At 44.5% G+C, this 11408-nt stretch overlaps 1 protein-coding gene across 3 annotated transcripts in view; it reads right to left on the bottom strand.

Moving 5' to 3' along the window:
• The window catches only part of EZH2 (enhancer of zeste 2 polycomb repressive complex 2 subunit), a 45064-nt gene extending 37112 nt beyond the window's left edge, over positions 1–7952 (bottom strand). For all 3 annotated transcript variants that reach the window (XM_048938975.1, XM_048938974.1, XM_048938973.1), the window contains exon 1: positions 7800–7952. The gene's annotated coding sequence lies outside the window, so the exon portion shown is untranslated. The remainder of the gene's footprint in view (positions 1–7799) is intronic.
• Positions 7953–11408: the final 3456 nt, after the last annotated feature.

Consider the following 11408-nt stretch of genomic DNA (forward strand, 5'->3'; position numbering starts at 1 on the left):
TGAACGGCTACCATTGAGCTAGGAGTTTCATAATACACTTAATCCAATCCACAGAATTCACACAGAATCACAAGGTTGGAAACGACCTGCAAGATCATCCAGTCCAACCCCCCTCCCATTCCTATCAGTGCCACAAGCACTAACCCACATCTCATAGCTCCTCATCCAGGCACCTTTTGAACACTGCCAGGGACGGCGACTCCACCACCTCCCTGGGCAGCCATTCGAGCGCCTGACCACCCTTTGAGAGAAAAAGTTTCTCCTAATATCCAACCTAAACCTCCTCTGGTATAACTTCTGGCCATTTCCTCGGGTCCTACTATTTGCCTGGGAGAAGAGGCCAGACCCTCTTGCACCACAACCTCCCTTCAGGAAGTTGTAGAGTGCAGTGAGGTCTCCCCTGAGCCTCCTCTTCTCCAGACTGAACAATCCCAGCTCCCTCCTGTAAGAAACAAAGCCCACTGCTCACTCATTTCTTCACGCTGTGAAATTTTGTGTCCTAGTCCATGCATCTCATAACCATATGGTGAACTAGATAAATAGCATTAAGGACTTTATTTATTCACAGTATCTTCAAACTAAAATTAGTTGGAATGTTTATTAACTAGCAATAGCATAGGCAAGACCTTGTAAATGAGCTCATCGTGAGTGTGATCATTTTCTTTGAATGGCTGATTTTAGCCCTCCTATGGCTGACAGCATCATTCTGTATACACTCTTTACAGTCATTCCTGACACAAATAGCAAACACAAACCAAATGTGAGATCGCTTAGATATAACTGAGTCATTTATGCTTCCTGCAATGGATTCAAAGATCAGCAAGTGCCCCAGAATTATGAAGCATTACAGAATGAATTCACATCCATGGAAAATTAAACAAAACAAGTCATGAAAAACACGCAAACGTATCAAACACAGTAGTATACTAATCACAGTGCCACTGCCATTAGCTGCAGTTCAGAAGACTCACTGACACACTTGCTCTCTGTTCCAGCTCCGTAACGTAATGACATACAGTGCTTTACACTGCACCCCTAGATCTTGCTGGGATCCAGTGTTCACATTTGGAAGCAATCCCTGTTCTCCATTCACATGCTTACTTGGAGCACATCTATCTTTTATTAATCTTCCTTTCAAACCTGTTTTTAAAATTAGACGGGTCTCTTCAAACACTGTTTCTCACTGACCAAACATTATCCCAGATAAAAGCTGTATGCAGAAGTACGGCCACGAACTTCAATATCACCATGACGTTCTGCCAGCACTGCTAGCTCCAATAAGGAACACCTGCCACTTGTAACTGTATCTGTGCTATCCTTTCTTTCCTGGTGGCACCAGCAGTTTTGCACCAGAGGGAGGGAGAGAGTCCTCCGCGCTGAAGAACAGTGAGGCATCCACAGCCACTGTCACCATCCAACCACACCGTGGAACTAAGGCCCTATAGACCCAATTCCCACTCCCAGAGTGCTGAGCAACTAAGACTGCAGGTAGCCCTCTGGCTGTACTCAAATCATACTGAAACTCATATCATTTATAACGCTCGCCTCACGGAGTAAATCAAGACAGGAAGGAAACAAGACACTCCTAGCAATCACATCTTCATTTTCTCCACCTTTTTCGTGTGTGTGTGTGTTAATTTCACTCCCACAGAATTTCATTTTTTGTTTTCTCCTCAAATAGTTCACAAAGTTCAAAGCCATATTGCTTGAATATTCTTTTCAGGAGTTTCTACCATCATTGTAAACTGACCAGGAAGAGATACAGAACTCTCCTCTCTCTCACTTAACCACAGAGTGAGAAAACTTGCTTCAGTTTGGGCAACATCAGCAACATACCATGTAGCAGGTAATCCAACTATTTATTTATTTATTTGGATATTTGCATGAAGAATGCTTTTAAATACTCTCATTCATGCCTACAGATCTCTGGATCAAAAAACATTTTAAACATTTTTAAACTCCAAACAGCAGGACAGCAAAAAGTTTTGGGCCCGATTTTGATGATGTTCTTTACAAGCCACCATTAAAACATCCACACCTCTTGCACGAGACCAAGTTTTGTCTAACACCTCATCTCTTACACTGTAAATCTTTTTTATATCCTGGATAAACCTGGCAGAAGAAATAGTACTTGCACCACTTAGGGCATGTCTACAAAGGCAAAATAATTTAGGGCACGAATGAAGCGCAGTGACTATTCCACTCTAACTTGTTTTGCTGACCCGCCTTTTTTTGTTACTCTAAAGAATCTAAAATACCTAAGAGTCCTTCTGTTCAATCCACACACATAAACAATACTCCGTACTGAAAAACCCTGCCACACAGCAGTGAAGTGCTTCAACAGCTACAACATATTCCTTTTTCTGCATAAGCAAAGAGCTGAAAATTTCAAAACAACTTTTTACATCTCCATGTATGCAGTAAATTCATACAGAATTTATTGTAGGGAAGTATGTAAATGCTGTAGCTGAATTTTTTTAGTACATTTAGAAAATTGTCTAAAAATGTCCCTAAACAAGCTTCAAGCAATGAAAGCAAGCGAGTCATTTAATCACCTCTCGTTTTGAAATCCTCAAAATAACTGGGTGTAGCATACAGCATCCCCATGAAGTATATAGATGATGATTAACCCATCAGATTAAGTTTTGTTAAAATTTACCACCCACTGCCTCACTGTGCTAACATCCACTCTTTGGTCTCCATAAATGTTCAGTGGGTGCAATCTTTCTGCATGGAGGAATTCAATCACACACTTTTGCTTCATACACACTTCCATGTCAGATGCCATTTTGTCAGACTGCCCCTCTGCTGTCATCTGTCACAGCAACAAAATGTAATGGAATACTGGCAGGAAGGTTCAGCTTCTACTGCCATGCTTCTACTACCACCAACATCTGCCTTGGACATTGTGAGCCAGCACAGTGAAATAGGAGGTATTACTGTCAGAGCTTCCCTTGTATATATACATATATGTATATGTATGTATATACATATATATATGTATATGTATAAATACCTGCGCATGTATACATTTATATATAATTACATTTTTTTTTTACTATTAAGACCTGAGTTTCCTTCCTTTCAACTACTTTCTCTCTTTAAATCATGTTTGATGGCTTTGAGATCTAAACTGATCACATAGGCTGTGAAAAGCTGAATGCAAGGTAAAGAAACCAACCGTACAAAAGGCTGAATGAGAGAAAAAAATGGATGCAACATAAAATGACAAAGGCAACAGAGCTGGCTCTAGATTAACAAAGTATAAATCTATCAGGCCCTCCAGTGAAGAATTTTTTTTCCCTATTAATTTACAACACATCCTAGAAAGCCCGTGACATGGACTGCTATGTTTGCACACAAGATCATTTAAGCAGGTACCATATACATAAAAACAAAACAATTCTGAAATGTTCCTTACAGTAGCATACTAAAGAAGTTTTACTTGCACACAGAATTATGACAGTATATTCTGCTGGCTTTACCTCATTCATTAATATAAATTTATATATCAAAATCAGAAGTTTTAGAAATACTATGCCACATTTCCAAGCAATTGCCAGTATTGCACTGATCCACTCACATCATTACACTGTTACCTTTATCCACATTTAGGACACACATAGTATATAACTAGATTTCCAGATGGTCATCTCACCTTTTAAGTACTATTGATTTTACCATTAAATGGAGCAGAGTAAGCATTGTAAATCTTTCCAAGAAGAAAGTGTTCTTCACCTATTGAGCTGAGAGCCTAAGTAAGGGCTTAACACACAACAATCTAATTGTTTGGGTTGGTTTCTTTTCATATTTTTGTTTTACACAGAAAGAATATAAAGATGTGTTTTAGACATCTCCCATTGTTTGGGTTTTTTTAAGTGCTAATAAACTTAAAAGCCTGTAGTTACATAACAAGCTATATATTTAAACATTCCTTTGTTTTAAATTTAGTTTTTTTAAAAGTGAAAAATGTAAGATTATCATTTGCATTAGGACTGAATTTTCACTCCTATTTTTTAGAGTTGCCTCTACCTAAGTTTACTTAATTATTCAAGCTATCTACTCCAGATTTGGAAGTAGCTTTTTCACTTTCATTGAAGACCCAGAACACGTCCACAGTTAACAGAAATCTAGATGCGCAGATAAAACAAGCCTGTATCAACCAAATTGTCTGCTATTATCAGTTACAGAAAATTGCACTCATGTCTCTAGAAAATGTCACTGCTTTTTGTTTGGGCCTCATCAGAATCTGCTTGCTCCTCCAACAAAGCTCACTCTTCAGTTCTGCCTCACACTTGTAATAAATCTCAAAGCCCTTAGCTGATATCTGTTAGAACATGTCAAATACCCAATTCTTTTTTGTTTTCCTTTACGTCTTTAACTCAACAAAAAGACATGGCATATACTTCAGAACAAATCAAAGTAACCAGCTAAGTTGAATGAACATCTTCATTGTTCCCCAAAAAGGCCTCTCCCTTTTTTGCATCGATTTTGTACAACGCTTTTCTGTCTCGTCATCCTTTCCCCAGACATACAGGCTTAACTGAAGTTACCACCTGAACTACGACTCCACTGAGTTCATCCTCTTAAAGACTGAATTTAGCCATAGCAGCATGCTTGCTCAAGTCATATACATAGATGCTAAACGTACAGATACATACATAAATACATTTGGAGACAAGACAACATAGCTGCTGTCTTCAGATGCCATTTCAGTGAGTTTGGCAGCACTCTCCACCTTCCTTCTATGATCCAACTCCAAGGGATCCATGATCCAACAATGCAGTAGCATTGTTAAGAATTAAAAATAATCCTCTCATTACTATCTGACAGCTTTTCTTAAGGGCAGTCTTAGTTTTTTTCAAGTAAGCAAACATCACACAAAATTCTTAAGAATTATATTCATAGTACATGTTCCACTTTCTCAACTTTTTTTTTTTTTTATAAACTCTGGTCAGCTGAATTTTCCTTGGACACAGAATTCTGAAAAGATCCACTTGTTTCAGTGAACTTTTGAATTTTTCTTGTTCAGCAAAAACTGACAGGTCTTGATCCTGAGATTCTCCCCTAAAATTTCAGATGCTGCAAGTCAGCTAGAGTGAATCATAGCTAACTGGAGAACAGAAGATGCAGATTATAGCCATCACTAGAGTGTTCTACAATACTTCTGCTCAAGCACAACACAGAGCAAGCATTGGTTAAATTTGCCTTCTGTCAGTATTGCAGCTATTTGAAAAGCAACCTTCCCTGTTTCATCACATGAAGCTAACGCCATCTTTTAAAATTGTTCTTCAACTTCAACGATATAGATGTGAAATCAATAAAATGTATATACGATGCCTACAGCTAAAGAAGCAGAACGTTCTTGTGAATGAATGTTGACAAGGAGAGGTTTTTGTTTTTTAAACTAATTTCCAGAGGATGTTTGAAACGCACCAGCTTTTCTGTGAGCACTGTTGGAGTGCACAAGATGCTACACGTACTTATTCTGACATATGTTACTTTGCAGAAAGCAGCAGTTAGCTTTCACTGTCCATGTATGCAATTAGTACACTCACTAACACACTACAAGAACTCCCTGCTTGCTAAGCTAAAGTTTCTTTGCAGATAAACTGAAGTACACTTACATTTCACCTATGAATGTCATAATATCACAGAACAAACATAAATCCATTAGAAGGCATATTTTCAACCAAGCCACCCACCATACTCCAACTGGTTGGAAATTCTAGGTAGAAAGGAAAAAAATAACGCATGGAAAGAAAAAAAGTTTGAATTTCAGGTCTCCAGCCTAAGCTTATAGACTACTGCTTCATCTGATTTTAAACTGAGCAAAGACATTTAATGTTTTTTTGACAATGGGGATTTTCAGTGTCTGTCACATTCAGAGCAACATTATATATTTAAAAACGTCTAAAAAAATATTTTTCCTTTTTTTCTCCTGTATTACAAACTTGAATTCTTACGAAGTTCCAGAAGATAGTGGCTGTTGACATCTCATAAACATTTTACTGACAGAGTTCTCTCAAAAGAGGAAAGAAAAAAAAAAGGTACTTTCCCTCAATTTTTTTTTAATGAATACTCTGTAACAAGAAACTACATTTTGAAGTAATAAACATACAGTACACAAGTGATAAAGCACCAGCTCTCAAAGTTAAAAAAACATTTGACGCATTGCATAAAACTTTTGAATGATATCTCCTAAAGTACTGGAAGCATGTTTTCTGAAAGACACTGTAAATCTTATTTATATTATAATGATCTAGTCTAAAGCAAGAGTAGCTATCATACACTGTGGACAAGTAATACTCACCCTTCTGAAGATGCATTATTGCTATCACAAATAAACATTCCCCGGACTCTCAATTTGATACAGACACTGGGGACAAACAAAGAATGACCTTTAATTTTTACAAATCACAAAGAACCTGAATGTGCCAACCCCTAAAAAAAAAAAAAAAAAAAAAAAAAAAAAAAAAAAAAAAGAAATGGGGGAGGGGGAGTGGGAAGGGGTGAAAGAGAAGAAGAGAGGAAGGGCTTATATAGGAGAAAATCTCAATTTAGAAGTTAATCTTGTACTAAAAATACCAGTAAAGTCTTTCGTTGAAATACAGAACAGTTGGATCTGCAATTGCTAGACTTGCACAAAGACAAACCTATCCTGCAACAAACAGACTGACTTTGTTACATGCTTTTACTTAGAGACAAAGAATCCGAACTTCCAGCTCGATAGTTAAAAAACAAACACGTTCCGAGTAGTACCAGTGAAATACTGCGTTTCACAATTTCGAAGACGTATCTTGAGCCAGGAGCAGGTTGGTTATACCGTTCTCACTACATTATGCTGAGACCGCTTTTCCTTTTGCCCATTCCTAACAATGGATCACAACGATAACAAACGATCGCACTTGTTAACACCAGATACACACGCGCTGTGCTACAGCACATGGATTTCATCACCTCTGTCCCACCGCACACACGCCTGTTGCTTCAGCACAGCTCCGTCCCTTTCCCGTCTCAGACATCGCCCTACACACCCGCGCTCGGCGACACGAGGTCTCCAACTCAGCAGTCCCAGCTCTCCCCGAACTCAGGAGCGCCGGTGCCGACGAGGGAGCCGGTCGGACAGGTCGACCCCCTCTCCCCGCTCGCTCTCCCGCTCTCGCTGCCCGCGAAAGCAGCCCGGGACAGGAGCGCTCGGTCGCAGGCTGGCCGGCGGGACGGCAACGTGCGAGTGGGAACGCCGCGCTTCCGGGACACGGCGGGCACACGGGGCTGCCGCCGAGCCGCCCGCGGCGCTGGGCGGGGGCTGCCGCCGCGCAAGGAGAACTTCTGCACCCCGCTCCTCTTTCGGGGGCCGAGGCGGACGAGACGCACTCGCGCTCGCGTTTCGGACCTCACCGACCGTACGTTAAAGGCGCAGATCCCCCCGCCGTCGGGGAGGAGCAGCGAGGAGGAGTGGAACCGGCCGGCTCTTTCCCCCGTACGGCGCCAATCGTCCCCCCCCCGCCCGAGGCTCCGCTCCGTCGAGCGCGGCGCGGCCGGGAGGGACAGAGCCAACTCAGACAAAAGGCACCGCCGGCCCCGCGCCGCTCCCTCGGCCGTCAGCGGCCGCAGAGCGGGCACGAAGCTCCCTGCCGCCCCATCGGCGCTCCCGCTCGGGACCGAGGCGGTCGCGCCCTGCCTGCCTGCCCCCCCCGCCCGCCCATGACAAAGGAAGGCGGTTATAAATCACCGCTCCCGGCCCGCAGCCCGCACGGTGGTTGCGCCTGACGGCCGCGGTGCCGCAGTCCGCTCACCCGTCCCCTCGCTCCGATCTCGTGCCGCCGCCGCTCGGCGCCGCTTACTCCTCCCGGCTCTTCCTCCCCTGTTGCCTCCGGCTGCCGGATTCACCCTCCCGGACCGAGCGCCAAATACAGCGGCCCAATCGCTATCGCGTTCATTGGCGAGGGCCGAGCGCCGCCCCGATTGGACGGACGCGGACGGAGCGCCCCGCGCCAATCGCGGACGGCGGTGGGCGGGGCGAGGGGCGGGGCCCGCGCCCCACGTGCTGGCGGGAAGGAGGGGTGGGGGAGCTCTTTGTTCTCGCGCCGCTCGTACGGGCGGCGGTTTTGCGCTCTCTTCGCCCGTCCGTCTGGCTGAGCGCGCAGCGGGGCCGGAGCCCGAGGTGCTCCGACCGCCGCCTCGCGGGAATCGGGGAGACGAAGGAGGCGAGGGGCCCGACGGGAGCGGGGAGGGGCGTCGCGTCTCAGCGCTGCCGAGTTTGAATCAGTTCGAAAGTGGGAGCTGTAACGGTTTTAACAGTCGCGCTGCTGCTTCCGCGCGCGGCAGAGAGGAGAGGGGCGGGACGGGACGGGGCGGGCGAGCGTGGGAGCGGCGCGGCGGCGGGCAGGCGGGCGGGAAGAGCCAGGCGGGGTCGGGGGCAGTGCTGGCAGGAGCCGCTTCCCTCAGCGGGGCCCGCTCCCTCCCTGCCGGTCGTTTCCGCGGCAGGCTTCTCTCCTTGCCGAGTCGCTGAGCGCAGTTGGTGCTGCACCGCCCTGCCGTGCCGGCTGACCTCTGTGCGCCCGAACCTGGCGCGCGTCTGCCTTGTTTCCTGCTGTTCCTCGCGAGCGTTGGTGCCCTGCTGCTCTGCGCCCAGCGTGGATTCTTCACTGTCAGAATCCCATTGTGTCCCATCTCAGACACAGCGCTGTGGTAAATCACAGCAGCAGCAAGGTGTCCGTTTTGTGTGAGGCCGGGATGCTGATGCTGCCTCCAGCTTGAGGGTGCTACCATTTCCCCTCGCTTCTATTCTGCGGCCCGTGCTCAGTCACGCTGACAGGGATACACTTTAAACCTCGAGGATTCATTCCGCTTTAGCCTTCTGCTGTCTCGCTGTTCAGCTGCTTCTTTGTTGATGAAAAATAAAATTGCCAAGATAAGTTTCCCACTGTGATCTTTCATCTGCACTTGTAACCATCTCCCCTTCTTGTGCCTCCTGTGTTCAGCGCTGCTTCTGAAGTAGAACAGATTGTGAGCCTCGTCCCATCGCTGTCTGCTCCCAATGTTTCTCATTAATGAGCATCACCTTCCTTTCGAGTCACTTGTGACACCTTCAGTTGCCTTGTCCCATCTTTGCGTGAAGCCCAAAAATGAGCACTGTTCAGCACAATGAGGTTCTGAATGATAAAAATCCTATGAAAGATCGCTAACACAGCTTCATGCCCAAAAATTTCAGCTGCCTTAAAGGCCAAATGAGGCTCAGAGTTCTTTTAATGTGGAACAGAAATGATTTTGTCTGATGTTTATATGTCACAGAATGACATACTGTCATACTCTGATTCTACTAGAGTAGATGACCTTTTCCAAGATTACGTTAAACTGCCAACTTTGCAAAATATCAGTCATTTCTTGAAATTCAGCTATTTAAATCTCTTCTGCCCCAAGATGGCTGCCACCACCAAAATGGCTACCCAGCCTCCTCACAGCTTGGAACTTGTAGTTTTTTTGATTGTTAGAATTGCACTTCATGAGATCTGATCTTAGTCAAGAAGTGTGTAACTTATATACTTATAAGTATGTAACTTATATAACTTATAAATAAGCATACCGTAACTTAAAGTAACTATAGTCAGTCACAAGGTGAAAAAAAATGTGTTGCACAGCCAACACTGAACTAGATCGTAATACAGAGTTCATTTTTCTGTCTTGCACAGAAAATCATTCACCTGCTATATGTAAAGCTAATGCTTACTAGGAAATAACACACATTTTGAATGGAACTATTCTTTCCATTGTGCACTGTGTGAAAACAGTCTTTCCACAGAGTTTCAGTTCTAGACTCTTAAAGTGATGAATCCTCAGCAAGGATATCCATTAAGTGCCAATTTTCTGATCGCTCAGGCTATTAAAAACAACCTGGAGAATTCTGGCAGCTGGTTTCTTTTTTTCTGCACATGGATGTTTAATGTTGTAATGAGCTGCTTATAGACTTTCTGTTCTCGTGGAGTAAACCACTCAAATGTCGTTCTGTTTCTACTGCATTTTCATGATTAAAGAATGTCTGAACACTGATCTGCTTTATGAAGAGGCATTTGGATCAGATATGCGAGCAAAAAATATTACAAAGGTTTCTGAAATAATTACGAAATTTGATTTTCTGATGAGTTATTCTGAAAGGAGTCAACTCTGGTGGCAGAATGTAATAGTTCTGAAAAAAGTAACTGATGTTGAAGACGTACGTATTTTACCTAACAATCAAAATAGAATTAGACTCTGGAAAAAAGTATCTTATTTAGCTTGGGTCCTTCCGGAATTGTTGAAATCTTTTGCCTCTCTTTTACAAAAAACTCTCCTGAAGAGATTTTTCTGTGTTCTCAATACATGAATGAAAAATGACTGTTCAGGTATTTCATGTATGACTAAGAAGGTAGAATGAGGATTTGTTAGTTCTGGTTCACTAATACTGATCTGACTCATTAGTTGAGTAACGATGTTATAGGATATTCCTAATTATGATTGCTTACTTTGAGATTTACTTATGTGTCACTTTAAAAAAAAGGCAGCGTGTGCATATTACAGAATCACAGAATGGCCAGGGTGGGAAGGGACCTCAAGGATCATGAATCTCCAACCCCCTGCCACATGCAGGGCCACCAACCTCCACGTTTAATGGTAGACCAGGCTGTCCAGGGCCCCATCCAACCTGGCCTTGAACACCTCCAGGGATGGACGGGGCATCCACAGCCTCTCTGGGCAGCTGTTCCAGCACCTCACCACTCTCTCTCTAAAGAACTTCCCCCTGACATCCAAACTCAGTCTCCCCTCCCTCAACTTCAAACCATTTCCCCTTGTCCTGCAGTTATCAACCCTTTCCAAGAGTTGACTCCCCTCCTGTTTGTAGGCTCCATTTAGGTACTGCAGGCTGCAATGAGGTCACCCTACAGCCTTCTTTTCTCCAGGCTGAACAAGCCCAGCTCCCTCAGCCTATGTAGGGGAGATGCTCCGGCCCTTGACCATCTCTGTGGCCGTTCTCTGGACCCTCTCCAACGGCTCGCTGTCTTGTTCTGGAGGCTCCAGACCTGGATGCAGTACTGCAGATGGGGCCTCACAAAAGCAGAGCAGAGGGGGACAATCACCTCCCTGTCCCTGCTGGCCTCCCCTCTTCTGATGCAGCCCAGGATTCCATTTGCCTTCTGAGCTGCAAGAGCACACTGCTGGCTCATGTTAAGATTTTTATCCATCAAGACTCTCAGGTCCTTCTCTGCAGGGCTGCTCTCAAGCACCGCTCCTTCCAGTCTGTATGGATGCCTGGGATTCCTCTGGCCCAAGTGCCAAACTCTGCACTTTGCTGTGCTGAACCTCATTAGATTCACCCAGGCCCACCTTTCCAGCCTCTCAAGGTCCTTCTGAATGGCATCCCTTCCTTC

This window comes from Lagopus muta, chromosome 3 (genome assembly GCF_023343835.1).
Source record: "Lagopus muta isolate bLagMut1 chromosome 3, bLagMut1 primary, whole genome shotgun sequence".
Lineage (NCBI taxonomy): Eukaryota > Metazoa > Chordata > Aves > Galliformes > Phasianidae > Lagopus > Lagopus muta.